The sequence below is a fragment of the Zerene cesonia genome, chromosome 5, assembly GCF_012273895.1.
Source record: "Zerene cesonia ecotype Mississippi chromosome 5, Zerene_cesonia_1.1, whole genome shotgun sequence".
NCBI classification, from domain to species: Eukaryota; Metazoa; Arthropoda; class Insecta; order Lepidoptera; family Pieridae; genus Zerene; species Zerene cesonia.
The window spans coordinates 5,024,636-5,040,960 of NC_052106.1; the positions used below are offsets into that span (position 1 = coordinate 5,024,636).

Sequence of the window (16,325 nt, forward strand, 5' to 3'; positions counted from 1 at the left end):
TCAGACAAAATTAAACGTATTTCAACCATTTCATACTACAAACTCATAAATAAATGTTATGAGAAAGCACACTTTGAGGAATTTATAGTGTGAAGCCATAAGTATGGCATTTCTCTACATAATAACCATAACGACTTAAGATAAGCGGTCTCAGATCTAATTACAAGCTACCAGCTAGCAAACGACCACACAGTTGCTTATGTCAAAGGTTCACCAAATTTCTCATACAATTCTAAGAAACGGCTAAAAACGTTTCTGGTTCATGTGTACCTCAAAATGTCTCAAACAGTCCAGTTAATAAAACTGTACTCGCTACGTGCATATACTACTGTTTCTCGCAATAAAGTAATTTAATAATTACCGAGCTTCGTATGAAGTCATTTACAACAATAAAAATATTGTATAATAGGTTTAAAAGTACTTCGATTCGAGATGATATCGTAAAAGAAAATGGTCGAGGCGAAATATTTTTATGCGTAATACGATAGCGGGTGCGACGACCTCGTTCGGTGCATCGGAAGTTTGCGGCGTCTTTGAGCTAAAGTTTAATTTCTTAATCCTAATTGAATTTGTTTGTTTCGAGACTCGGTGCCGATAACGTAAGATATCGCCCGGAGGTTCGCTCAATGATTGTTTCAGATTGACCCACGGCGAAGATTGTAAAGCATGTACCGTGCTTCATCAACATAATTGATTAGTTTCGCATTATAGTACATTGATCAATTTGATGATATCAAGAACTTTGTGTTATACACGAATATTCGTATTCTTTCCACGTTAATATGTGCTAATTATCGTCACAAAAAGTCGTATACAATGTTTATTTGCATAGCATCATTACGTGAGGAATTTCACTCTGGTTCGACATAAAAATAATAGCAGTGAAATGAAAATATTTTGCGTCAATAACCACAACCACAAGGGCCGGGTGTCGTCACAAATATCGACACCGGGGAAGCGAAAGCGAATCGAAGAGTAGAGTTTCCGCAATCAAGGCTATTGTTACAAAAGTGAGAAGCAGGACGGATTAAAAAAGGAATACGCTTCGGTAATTTCGCGCGCTGCTGCTGGAGTAGAAAGAAAATAAAAGGAAAAAGATATAGTAGATGGGTCCTAGTCTAGAATTTGTATATTTTGATATTATGTTTCGAAATCTTTCAATATGGTAATCCTGCGCAGATTACAATTACATTAAAGCGCCTACACACTCTACAAAAAATTAAATCGATAATGTCTGTTTTTATAAGGAAGTGGTTTTTTTATTAATTACAAAATTTGCTATTGATTGCATAAAAAATTTGTAAAGAAATTACCTTCCATAAACAGCGTAAGCACGTATGTGGGGTATCTTTTCGTAATAAATACTATTTGAGTACATATACATTTTCTACCGGGAATTTAGTTAGATTAGTTAGCGAAAGGCTTATCACCGCGTGACGGGCTGGCACGTGCCTAGCACATAACACAGTCACGACTCCCATACCACACAGAAATGTTTAGATGCAATTCCAAACGCTTATTTCAATTGGATTAAGCCTATTTGCTAACATTAACTCGGTAATAGTACGTTTTATTCAATTACTGCCCCGTATTTACTTAAGTCGTGATCGTTTTATTTTTGTGCGACTTTTTCACTGTTATTCTCCGGTAAGTGAGATAATAAGCTCAATTATGAGCTATGCCGTTTTTGTTTGATTTATTGACATTCAAATAATATGAGTAACTCGATGATAAAATGCTAATACGATTCGAATAATGCCTGAGAACGTGTCAATTGGATATAACTATATTTGTATATTAATATGGTGATTATAATAATTATTATTCAAACCTTATCCAGTTGATTGATAAGACAAAGAATCAGTGACTGTGTACTGTAATTCCATATATATTGAAATTCCACCTCAACTCAAAATAGTAATGTATACAGTTATCACATAGAATTTTTTACAAAAGTTTTAGTTGAGATACAGAATAGAGTTGAGAAATTTTCTTGGGTAGGAAATAAGTAAGACAGACACAGATAAGGGAAAGTCTCATGGAAATGATGTGTTTCACCGCAGTGAACTGTCCTATGCCACACATAATTAGGGAGCAAGACTCCCTAATTACCTCCATCACAAAAACCATACCTGAAAAGACAAACGAAGACACTTTCGCATTTATTATATTAGAACAGATAAAACTAAACATATCTTAGAAAAACTATTAATGTATCTTTATTTAAATGCTAACATAAATGCACGAAACACTTTTACCGTTAATGAAATATATTTTAATATTCGCGTTAAATCTCACCTAGCTTTAAATCGGGAGTGACCTTTAGCATCACCTTTTGCATCACCATAAAATTGTGGCAGTGGCGTGGTGGCATACGACCAGTTTTATTTATGCTGCTTGTTGTGCAGAAGCGATCACGACCAAGTAATTGATGTACTCGTGCGCGCGTGCGGCCACTGGGCCGTTAGAGTGCTTTAGGATTTGTTCCGTCAGCGCCCGTCAAGCGCTTATGAACTATTCTAGAATGTTCGAGAATGTGGCAGTGTGTTGGTAGCTATGGAGGTATTTGAATTGATAGTAACAAATGGAGATTAGCAGTTATTGTCGAAGGGCGGTGTGTACGGATAGTTCTTATTTTTTATATATTTTTATTTTTATTTATTGTATACCCGAAATGATACTATTTACGAATAACCAGACATATTAATATTTATAGAGCATATTAATAATACGTACAGTGTTTTCAAAAAAAGGGTAGCAATGTTAACGTAATTTTTATCGTAGGTATTTGTTTATATTTAATGTTTAATTAAGGTCTCTTGCGCATGATTCATCTTAATGTTATATATAAATTTATAATATAGCTGATTTTATCTAGTCGAAATTACGTAGCCTTCACTTAACGAGTTTCAATGATAATTATTTATTCAGATAAGAGAAAGTTTATGTTAATCAAAAATGACTTATTACTTATAATGAAATTAATCAGAGGTGTATTAATAGCGATTCAATTTAACTTATAGGCAAAGTAAAATTTTATTTATTAAATTAAGATGAATCATGTTGTATATAAAATTTTATAATTTAAATTCAATTTTAAATAAGTTAAATATTATTCATGGCTTTTTTTCATTATATTTCTTTTTTTACAGTAGCTGTTTACCAATACTAACAATAATACTACAGTGTATAAGCCACAGCGCAGTCAATAAAAATTATAATATACTATTTAAGACAACAGTAATTTCCTTGTGTCACTATCGATCGTCGACATCCAGCTCTCTGAATCTATGGGAATTTTATTTAAAAATTTAATCTACTTCTACTTATGTAGAAGTGGATTGTGTGTGGAATGTGCTGCATGTGTAAAAGATTTATACAGATGTGAAACTGGCTTCTATCGTGTTCTGATTTTGAAATTATCATTTATTTTGAAACATTACGAAGAAGGAATCTTGTAGGAATACCATTGAATGAAATAACATGTTAACAAAGTCACTAATTTATCACATACCCGTCTGAATGTCTGAACGCATGACTCTAGGCTCGCCTATAACATACTTGTCCCTTTATAGATTAACAACTCATTGAAAACTGTTACATTAAGTCTTCACTAACGGTCAAATAAATTGTACTCTTTCATTATTTATTACTTCCAAGTAGAGCTTTACTGGTTGAATTGTCAGTTCGACTATAAAACCACGTCATAAATGTTGGTCAAGGAATTGTATCCTGGGTAGGTTATTTCATGAGTTGTATTACGTAAACTGTTAAAAACTGAATCAAAGATGACGGTTTTTTGATTCTTTAAACTCGTGAACTTAAGGAGACTCAATAAAAGAAATCGTAGTAGGCTACGAGGTCGAGCAAATTGAGTAAGTTTTCATCTAGTACATCATTAAATAATTACAACTTTCAAATAAATTGCGGTAAAAGTCAATGCCATTTCCGTAAATTGTTTGAAACAAATCAATAAAAACGAAATTCGTTGGCGCCTTTCAGCGGCCACTTTACGCGTGAGTGCTCCGTGATTTTTGGGATTTCGATTTCGTCGTCTCGTTTCGCTCTGTGAGTGCACTAAGCGTCTAATGGATGAGCTGTTTCTTCGATCATCTTTTTTGCATCAATTCGACCATTTTATTACAATTGATAATCAATTTATGATAACGTGAAATCATTAATACAATTAAGGCAGAAAAAAAACAATGTGAATTTTTGTCTATACAGTGAGGACTGGCTGTTAGTAGGAAAATTAAATCCCATAGTGTGTTATTTAAAATATAGAGAAGATCATCATCAGCGCATTTTACAAGTTACAATGCGTATTCGTAAAGTTTTACTAGTAACCTGAAGGGTATACTATGTTATCATTAAAAGTTTTAAGTATCTTTAATATAACTTACGTAGTGTCATTCTTAAATTGGAATCTAGACTTAGAGAGATATGATACAGATTTCTGTTAAACCAATATGAGCATCCGCTCTATGATTGAAAACGCATCCGTCGCTTTATTTGCTCTAAGAAATCTGCTTCAAAAGCCGTAAAGTTTGCGACAGTAGTGAAGTTATATTCAAATATCTTATATATATAGGTATGTGTCATTTTCATATCAAATTATATTGTTTACAGCACACGCGAGTGGTTTATATACACTGAGAATATTTTAATTCACTATACTAAATTGTTAAAAAAATTAGTCAAATCTTTTTCTTCCAATTCAATTGTTTATGCGTCTTTAATATTATGTTTTCCAATAAGTGAACATTCTAAAATTTGCATTTAATAAGGTGTTCTTCTTATTACCCTGTCTAAAGTAACATTAAAGCGTTTAATAGCAAGTCGATATTACAAGCAACTATTTTACGCTTTTATAGCATAACCGTATTGGGTTATTATGTCACCAAAAGTGTTGAATGCGGGAACATCTAAAGAGAAAATATTACTATACCGCTGGTAATTATTAGGATATACAGATATATCTCAATACAGCGCATTTTATCGCTCGATATTGGTATAATTATATGCTAATCTTTATTTAATTTTCCATATTGAAGCCTCGATTGGGTTGTTTCACATAAAACCAGTGGTGTTATGGTTAGAAATGGTTGCAGTAAAATACTGGTCTTAAAATATCGCATTTCCCGTTGCAACTTACGATATCTTTTATGTTGGGATAGTTTTAACTTACAAATTTTGATAGTACAGTTTTTTTTATTCATTTATAGGTGGATAAATAAAACTAGCAAAAAGCAGTGGTGGCTCAGTGGTGAGAACCTCGGACTTCAAAATCGATAAGTCGGGGTTCGAGACCGGGCGAGCGTGCAGGAAATAAATGGGTTTTTCAATTTTTCTGCACATGTAAATAACGTCACCACTGCTCAAAAAGGTGAAAGAAAACATCGTGAGGAATCCGGCATGTCCAAGAATCAAAAGTTCGACACTTATTTAATCTTACACATTTACCTTGTTGTGTCTACATAAAACAGAATTGAACAACAAAATATTTCACTACTAATTAAATAAAGCGTTTTATCTTATTCTCGATTAAGTTATAACATCAAACCGTTATAAATTCTAGATTTTAATAAACAGAAAGATAGAGTTTCCATTAAGTTAAGCAGTAAAGTGAATAGAGCGTGCTTGATATTTACTTATTTTACTAAGTTACGGTTTTCTTTTATCAGCCTATTTGCATAGTCACATATTTTAAGGCCGATGCAGTTTCATGTCTTTGATGACTTTATAAGGAAATAGTTTTATTTAGTGCTAACGATAATCTTGCGGAAGACTTCTATGTGGCTTATTTAATTAGAAAAACGTATACTTGATGTGTTTTCTTAGGCTTCACGTTTATTTATTAAAAACGTTGAAAATACTTGCTATGTATATATGTATTTTATGGATAAACACTTTATTTATTGTAGGCACAAAACAGGGATGGACGATTAGAATATATAATTACCTATTATTTTAGTCTGTGCTATGCATAATACAGTATATGCCTGCTTAAAAATAACAATTTTGTAACGTAGAAATTGTCTCAGAGCATTTATACTTTATTATGTAAGATTGAACTGTAGTTTCTTATACTTAAATAAATGGATCTGGTTATGCATGAATACATAAACGTATTAAATGAGCAGTCATAGTTGTTATATAGTAGGTAACATTAATGGAATTGCCATGTTAAACACCTAGTAAATTAAACATTGCTAACGAACGTCAAGCAATAAACAACTCGATTTTCACATCGTGAAGAGATATACGCAAATCCCAACTAATATTATAAATGCGAAAGTAACTCTGCCTGTATGTATGTCTCTTCACGTCAAATCAGTTTGAATGATATTTAGAATGGTCACAGTTTGAAACCTGCGAAAGGGCAAGGGATAGAAGGGATTACGAGATTTTATCCCGGAAATCCCCTTACAACGGGTACTAATACGGAGAACTGCGAGACTATCTATTCCTAAGAAAACGCGGACGAAGCCGCGGACGAAAAACTAGTTAAATATAATATAAGACGGGTTCGGAGCGAGAGCGGATTAACATAGCTGCAAAACCGCGAACTATTCAATTGTAGAAAACCACGAATGCCTGAGATCCGTTGCTTTCGATATATCAACATCTTCCCGCTACGGGAAAGTCGGCTAGTCCACAATGTTGTTTGATAAACTCAGTCGCGTGCTAAGTGGAGCCCTTTATACGCCCGCGCAAAAGTGAAACACCTTCGGATACTGTTAGTTTAATATCGCTCGGTTTATTATTATCTCATTCAAATCACTCTTTGATTAACCTTTTTTATGTGATACATTTGCTTAAGGCTGTAAGAATACAGTAAATTACAATGTAAATTGTCAATGAGTCAGGCCAAACAAAGATTATTCTAGTTTGATATATGTTATCAATGTGTAAAAATGCTGTTCTTAGTTGTATTTGTTCTCTTATGGATAATATGTATCAAATTCAATACAGTATGCACATCTAGTTTCTAAATACGATAAAACTGATTGTACACATTTAGTAAAGACCGCCTAACCAAGTCCTCTATGGAAAAATCTTTCTACTATTTAGAATGTATGCTTTAAATATTCAGTATTGATAAACTGTTTATAGAAATATTAAAGTAACTTAATTATTTAATGAAGTTTTTATATGTTTTTGCCTTCCTTAGAAAGAAACGAGATTAAGTTGCATTTTCTTATTTATTTTACTTAGGTATTAAATTATGTTATATTAATTTATAATTTTAAACATTTAGTTACATATTATCATTATATAATAGAATATAAAATAAACATCAATTCAAAGTATTTAATTGAATATGCGTAGTATAAATTTCATTTAATGAATCAATTTTATGTACACGGGAAACGCTCTTTATCTCAGGTATTTCGTTGAAGTGCCATAGTTATTCTGCGAAGTAATATATTTGTGAATTTGGGTTGATTTCAAACCACATAGCGTCTTCCTTTTAGGATCAATTCACAAGTACCTATTGACAAGTGAGAATGTCGTATAAATTAGCTCTATTTACATAAATTTAAGGCAGAAAATGTTTCGAATAGCGGACGGAATTTCTAAGTTACGCTGATTCTACACGCTATGGCGGAGCGTGCGATGCGTGTTGGCTGTACAGTCAGCAAATAAATTACTTATTAATATTTAACCTTATAATATAAATGAATTACATGAATTAAATATACGCGATGTGCCTTTAATTTTCAAGTGTAAATCAAATATCATATTATATTATAATATTGATTGGGGCTTAGACATAAGTGATTAATAAATCTAAACGTATATTTTTATATAATTTTAATATGAGAGAAAAAAACATTGAAAAATTTAAAATTATGTTAATCTATTTTTTCTCCGTGGCGATAATAATTTTTCGTTATAATCCAATTTCTTACATAAAATACATAAAGAACAAAACTTTATAGTACCATTTTAATAGTTACTTCATAGAAATGATTACATTAAAAGCTAGTAATATAATATGCAAAGTTGAAGGTACGAAGCTAACTCTCCCTAGTAGCAGGCTAATCGCCCGAGGTCAGACCGTGTAGGTGCTCGGACCACCACGTTTTATTATAATAAGCTACCATTATAAAGTTTAGCCATCTCCAGCTATGTACTACTCGCGTTACTATATGGTGGTATTAATTTTATCTTGGAGCATGCTATAATCCTGTTACAGATAAATTTCATTAAACTCGCTTTATGGCTAACGTTATTCGAGTGATGTAACATCAGTATTATGAATTGAAAAAGTGCAGATTGTTGTAATGTTCGTCGAGATATATTTATATATTCGTGTGATATTTGCCATCTTTGTCATCTTATGCTCCACTAGCTACGCTCCGCGGTTTCACCCATGTAAGTCTGTTTTCCATATGAATATCGTGCCTGTATGTGTATATATATAATGCCTATGTGTCATTATAGTTGTCCAGCTATCTCAGTACCAAATTGTATCGCAATCGATTCAGTAGATTTTTCGTCAAAGAGTAACAAACATACATACACATACATCCTCACAAACTTTCGCATTTATAATATAAGTAGGATAGTTAGTGTTCCACATAATTTTTTTTATAGATATTCTCATGACGCTTTCTTACTTTATGTTATTAATTATTAAGCCAAAAAACAATCAAACATAGAGAAGCTTTTCTTAGAATATTCGCGATTATGTTGAGAAGCTGTGGACAGTAGCAATTCTAATAGTATTATGAAAAATAGATGCTTCACTTACCTATTAGCGCTTCGACGTGGTAGCTCGGTATAATCTCATTTGCGGTAGACAGTTTGGCGGCGGTTTTCGTACTCTAGAAAAAAGAAAAATACATTTTATTACTTTACACATCATCTAGATTAGTTTTTGTAAAATCTTATATTTTGATATCTATATATAAAATTTTCGTGTCACAATGTTAGTGACCTTACTCCTCCGAAACGGGTGGACCGATTCAAATAAAATTTTGTGTACATATCGGGTAGGTCTGAGAATCAGCCAACATCTATTTTTTATAACCCTAAATGATAAGAATAAGGCAGAACAGCGTTTGCCGGGTCAGCTAGTTATTATATATGAGAGAGAGTTAAAAAAAATATGTTCTTTATTTAATTTAAAAGTGAACAACATGTTGATAGGAATTACGAAATTATAATTCTGGAACGTAACGCCTCTAAAAAGAACTGAATACTAGTGTATGGCTAACTAAAACCTTACATAGCTCGTCCACGACATCAAAACAATACTTAGAACATTAATGCCAATAACAACAAAATAACCGTTTGTTTTCGAAATATATGATTAAAACTATATTTTGAACGAGTGTAACGATGACTGATGAACGCCTTAATAACAGTTGTTAACGAATAATAAGGTGACGTTGCGAGATTTTAATTTAGATTTCTGTTTCGGATTGCTCAACAAACAGACGTCCCCAAACTTTCAATGTTCAGTTGCGACAAACGGCCCGATGCCAATTATTCTATGATAATATTTCAAAATCAGTAGAATCAGTCGTATCGTGACACAGCCCTGTAGATTAAGTTCAAGAAATCGACCATTGAAATTAATTGCACGATCTCTGACCTGTTGCCGAATGTTCACGATCCCTGCATTGTACAGACTCTCGCACACGTAATTAAATAAATAATTCATCCCTGACGAAATTTATTTGTTTGTTCGCTAATAAAACGCTATCGATTCCGCGTTGATATAATGTAACATAAACACGCGTTATGAACGTATTTACTTATAAAGCAGCAATATAGTTTTTAATTTAACGACAAATCTTAATAGACCATAAATAAGAGGAACATTACGGAACGTCATCTCATTGTTTGTTACAAGTTTCCTCGCACTCGTAAACCTGGAAGGAAATAATTATTGTTATTTTATGTCGTTCTTATTGTGGCTATAACACCTGTTAAATATGGGAATTGGTAAATGCAAAAAACGAAAAACGATCTTGAGCATTCTTGGTCTAATTTTAGGCTTGCAATCTCAGAGTATTTTTATGTATTTAATTAAGTTTTATGAGGTTTTTATGCGTATGAAAAGTCAATTTATTGTAAAATTGATACATACATGTTATGACATTTTTGACAATTAGAATTTTTGACCATATCAACCGTTGCTTAATGGCGAATTTTTATCATTTTTTATGTAGTGAAAAATTCATCATCTTCGAAAATTTCAACTATTCAACTGTATCGGTTCATGAACCGTGAACTCTCATGTGATACCGCCTGGTGACAAACGGATGGACAGACTGGCAGACATACAGACAAACAGGCGGACATCGAAGACTCAGTAATAGGGTACCAATTGAACCTGTGGGTACGAAACCAGAAAGAACCAGAAAGATTTTTTTATATAAAATTCCATTGAATAATCGATTCATTGAACGTCAAATTGTACATGGCTGGTAACAAATGGGTCTAATCCAACGGTTTCATAACAAATGGTGATATAGTTATTGCTTAACAAGATAGATATTTTTATACGTGTATGAATGAACCTAATGTTCCGAAACAAAGGCATAAACAATTTGCAGCGATCATTACGTGTTGGGTTATTGAAAAAACTGGTATCGTTTTGATACACACCGTTCTTGTGTTTGGTGAGTGAGGATTTAATATTGTTGTAATAATGGTGTCGTGTATTATTAGTGATGAAGGGAGCAACGATGGTTCGGAAAAGGGCTTCATATGAAAATAATTTTATATTAAGCCCTGTATGAGATCATACCTACTTATGCCACAGCTTAAGTATTATAAAAATAAGAAGATATGTTTTAACAGTTATATTTAAACATAAATTTTGATAAGTATATGCGAATCTTATTATGTTTAATGATTTGTTTAAAATATACTCAAATGAATTTTAGTTTCAGGCCTTTCCTTAAATGAGGTGTGTATTTTCCAGACATCCTGTGCTTGGAAATGCAGCATTTAAGTCCATCCTTTTGCTCGCTACACTCATTCACAGCGTGTGTTCTATGTTACATATAGCACACAATGGACGATGATTCTGCTACAAAACTATGGGAGATTATTAATTGTCATTGAAGATTGATATGACACTACACCTTTTGATGTACAAGTGGGTTAAGGTGAATGATGTAATGCGTTTATGATCTTATTATGAATCGTTGAACTAATTAAATTGGGCAATTGTTGCTGTCAGAGTTGAAGGTTTGTATTGTTACAAAAGTGCTGTAGAATCGTAAGTTTTGTGTTTCTTTTTCTAATGGTCAAAAACAAAGATATAATGGGTTGCCATTCTTCTGTGGAGGTTTGGTACTCCCGGGTGCGAGCTGGTACAATTCTCATTTCTTTTTATTTGTTTCCATATTCCATTTTTATATGCATTAAAGTTGATTTGTATTTTATATCTTGACCCAACTAATAATTTTTAATTCGAGCGAGGATTCAGATATAATACCTATATTCATTTCTTAACAAACCAACAGGAACTAGAACTTTCACAGCCAATAAAACTTATTTAGTGTCCCGAATTTTACAATTTTAACAAACGATAAAATGGTAATTGATAAAAATGCAATAAAGAGTAAAATTAACGGATCTATATATCACAGAGATTGCAAAACTCGGGTAACATTTACGATCAGTGATCTCAAGAGAAGGGTCCTGTGACTTTTTTTATTACTTTTGAAAGTATTTTCTTAGTTACGCAACTACGGTGGCTTTAATTGCAAGATTTGTTTATTTTCAGACATTTTATCTGTTATATAAACTGCATTGCGGGTTTTGCTATTAAGTAATTTACGATTACACTACTATTTATAGATATATATATTTACATCTTGTTGGGAAGAGAATCTATACTTATATTATAAAGCTGAAGAGTTTGTTTGTTTGAACGCACTAATCTCAGGAACTATTGGTTCGATTTGAAAATCTTTTTCAGTGTTAGACAGCCAATTTATGACACAGGCGAAGCCGGGGCGAACCGCTAGTGTTAACATAATATGGATGTTGAGTATCAAGAACATATAAAGTATATATAACTATATATAACTTAGATACGCTAACTAGCATATTATATGTATCAATAAAATTTAAGAAAGAAAACTTGAAACGCAGGGAGACTGCGCATTAAATTTGAAAATTATTTTTCGAATTACCCCTACCACAGATATTACATTGCTCCACATTAGCCCCTAACAAGGAGGTAATATTGATTGCTCTCAATAAAGCCGAATGACTGGCGACTTATATAATTCTAAAAGTGGTATATTTACTTCAAAACATGTTTATCACTTAACGTCGCGATGTTCATTGTTTTCTCTTTTATATTACCGTAACATATAAAAACATTTCTGTACATCTTTTTTCTCTAAATGCTTATAGCCGCTACTATGTTGACCTCTAGCTCCAAACTGCTTCTTTGTGTACTTAACAAAGTTTCTCACATGAGGAAGGCAATTATGACCGTCGTAATATGAGACTCACGTAGGATTATATCGTGTAGAATAAAAAACATCGATGTCAAAAATATACTAAAGATAACTCTAATGCCGAGTCAAGCAAAAAAGAAAAATAAAGCGCTTTTTGGAGACATTATAATTAGTTTGAAATTTCTAGAAGAATGCTGAAAAGTACGTTATTTTCAAATCCACGATTCTAAATATTCACATCGAATTCAGTAGTCAATATTGTGTAGGTTTATCACATTTTCATAAGCAGCTTTTAATAATTTTATTAATAATAATATAAAGGCGAAAGTATGTGAGAATGTGTTAATGGATATTAGATTGAGCGTTAAATACCCACCTCAGTCATCAATTTGAAAGAGTTACGGATGTCTTTTTTTGCGAATTAAATTAAATTGGACAAGAAATTGTCGAAGAACTGATAACTAGTTCATCTTTCTAAATTTGGATGGAGGGAAATTATATATAAAAAAAAAAACTTGGATTATAAATAAATTTTTTGATTAGCTTACCTTTAGCTCGAGGCTTGTTTTTAGATATACTTCTTTTACAACTTCACATGTAACTTGTTTAATTACGTTATTATACTAGCCTTTGACCGCGACTTCGCATGCGTTAAATTTGGAGTAGTTAAATGTTATACATATACTTTCCCTATCACTCTATCTATTAAAAATACCCATAGAAATCCGTTGCGTAGTTTTAAAGATTTCAGCATACATAGGGACAGGGACAGAGAAAGTGACTTTGTTTTATACTATGTAGTGATTAAACTTTATGAATTTAGTTTTCAGTAAATACAGGACACACAACACACACACAGAAAAAGAGTGTTCTGAAGCCCACTTGAATAAAGATTTTCTATATCTTCGAGCAAGCAGCTTGGTTTCTGTTTAAAAGTACGATTATATTACCAACGCAATTCCCCAGTTAATCACTTAATTAAATCCATTTTCTCAGTATCATCGAACAATAAAACATTCATCACTTTATGATAATTTAAACAATAGTAAATTATTTGCACGTAATATGTATATTATATCGTAACTAAATAGCGAAGAAACATAGGGGTCTCACGATCCACGCCTATTTACTATGCGCATGAATAATTTGTTGCTTTAATGATTTATATATGATAAATCTGCATGAATCCTATCATAATGTTCATGATTTAAGGAACTAGCAGGCAAAATCTTAATATTCGCTTGCGGTTCCATTCGTTAAAGAATCGATTTCGGGTTCAATACTAGCGAGATGTAGTACGCCTAGATTATATCGTACCACGTTTCTTAAGATAGTGTTTTAACATTTAGAAGGGTGTTTTAACAGAATTAAAGGGTTCGATACTCGCTTACATCAAAATATTTTAATATATTAAATAATCGTTTAACCAATGTCACATTTTCATAGTTCTATCTTTGGTTGGTCTTTATAAATGGTCCACATAATGTTTCCACATGTGAGCTACGTTCTACTAATTGATTACGAGTAATATAAAATTATTTACGGGTAAACATCATGTAAAATGATAAAGGAATACTCGAATCAGAACTTTATACGTCCTATTGACATTACGACTTCGAAAATCGGTAAGAACTCGAAAATATGCGCATAATTATAAAGATTACGTTTTAACACGAAAAGCGCGAAAAATGCGTGGTATCACAATAAAGATCGCTATTTAATGGCAAAATAAGGCGCGTAGCGCATTGCTCGACCTCCGGTAAAGTGCATTAATGTCGCCCTTGCACTTTACCCAATCTTTTTGTAGGTTTAATGCGGCGACTCATCTCCACCGTTAGTCAGAAACAGGTCTGACTTCCTACGTGCGCAGGATGTTGCTCCATATTCACGATTCATTTGCTTAATGGCTGCGGCTTGACGATTTTTATTACGAAATATCCATCTCGATTCACAAGAGAAAAATACGTACGTCGGTGTTTTGAAATCGCATATGATAAGTAATATAGTTTGATTTTTAATGATATTTTTAGTGTGATTTGCAAAAATGTATTTTCTAATTAAATTATTATGAATTATAATGATTTCAAGTCCAATTTAAAAAAGATATATAAAGCAACAATTTAAAAGGAAATCGAACCGGGCAAAGTGAAAGAAAACATCAAATCCAACTTACTTCACTTTGATTTAGTAATTATTGAGAATATTTCTTCGCAATGACTGTATTAATTTATTTTTTTTGTATTAATTGAATGTCATTTACTTTTGTATTAATTGAATGTCATTTATTTATGATCAGTTACAAAAATAGCATTTAAATATAAATGATATTAATAAAATAAAAACAACGTACTTTAATGATTTTCGAAACACTCGTCTCGACGTGATTAAAGCTAGCAATTAAAAAAGTATTTTATCGGACGAACTATCGTGACGTACAAAAAATTCAGCTACTGATTGTAAGATATTTAAAATATTGGTCTCAGATAGTTAACATAAGAAGTTTCAAAGGTACCGCAGAATAAGGTTGAATGGTTGAATTTTAAGCTTTAAGCGCACGTGATTGGGTACATATTGGGTTGTGGTCAGAAATAAAAATCGTGCTCACAGTAGCCGAAATCAAGGGTCAGGGATCAAACGTGATCGAAAACTGATATTAGAGATAGTTGAGTGACGTATGCGTGAATGAGATATTAGTTGGGTAAACTGACTGTGATGAAACGCTTGTCAGACGCGCTGGACTGCTACTTGCTGCTACCATCTTGATATTTCATAACGTGTACTGAGAATTTTATAAGGAAAACCTTTTTTTTTTTACTTCTACGAAACAAAGTATTTTTAAATTTTATGTGTTCGAAAAACATTAATTGTGTTTAAAAATTACATGTAATTAAAGTAGGATTGATTTTTTCTGGTCAAAATGCAGTGTAATTATAGTTATGGCAGCCCCAATAAATAATATTGTATCAACTTTATCTTAAAAGTTAATTTCAAAGTAAGTAGTAAAACAAAATCTATTCTATGTATATTGTATACTGTATAAAATCTTCTTTATAAAGAATTCAACGCGCTTTGATCTCGCTTTAATATTGAATTAAAGATAGTGTTAAATGTTCCTAGTCGAGTAGATACGCATTTTTAAACAATTATTATGTATTATATTAATTAAATCGACATTGAAATATGACCAGAAGTGATCTATCACAGTTCATTAATATGGTGACTATATCGTATAAGTAGCTAATATCATAATTTGTTTCGATTCTAATCAATATGTTAATTATATAAAAAATATGTCACGAACTTCAAAAATAATTCTATTATACCTTGAATTCAAACGAGCGAGATTTAAATTTCAATTGTGTACTGATAGAATAGATTTAGTTTATTTGATATGACTATATAAAAAAAAATCATAAGAAAAAGCTTTACTTTTATTGCGTATAACGCAAGCGATAATTAAACAATAAATCGTATCAAGCAGATTTATTATTAATAATCTGTAAAAGTATCGCTGACGGTAAACAACTCACTGTCTTGACTGACTTAACAAACATAAAACTTTCTCGTTTTTATTGGGCTCATTTCGCATAAACTCATAAACGAACAATACCTATTAGCAATAAGAAGTATCAGAAAGAAATGAACCAGATACTTAAACACTTTCTACATGGAGAAAGCCTGAAATCAACGTACATCAAGCGTGAATCTGCCTGTATCTCTTGGACCATTAAAATTATCTTCGCGACCACGTCAACTCTAATCTGTTTAAGGTTTTATACCTATCTTCCACTTACGCGGCGATATGAATCGCGAGACGTTATATAATGCCTCTTATTTTAATGTGCTTAAAGGTCATTAACGATCGACAGATACGCGATTTCTTAA

The 16,325-nt window shown here is 32.1% G+C and overlaps 1 protein-coding gene across 1 annotated transcript in view; it reads right to left on the reverse strand.

Moving 5' to 3' along the window:
* LOC119839858 (transcription factor hamlet-like) overlaps positions 1-16,325 on the reverse strand; it is a 73,446-nt gene that overhangs the window by 33,218 nt on the left and 23,903 nt on the right. The window contains exon 2 of the mRNA XM_038366270.1: positions 8,762-8,834. The gene's annotated coding sequence lies outside the window, so the exon portion shown is untranslated. The remainder of the gene's footprint in view (positions 1-8,761; positions 8,835-16,325) is intronic.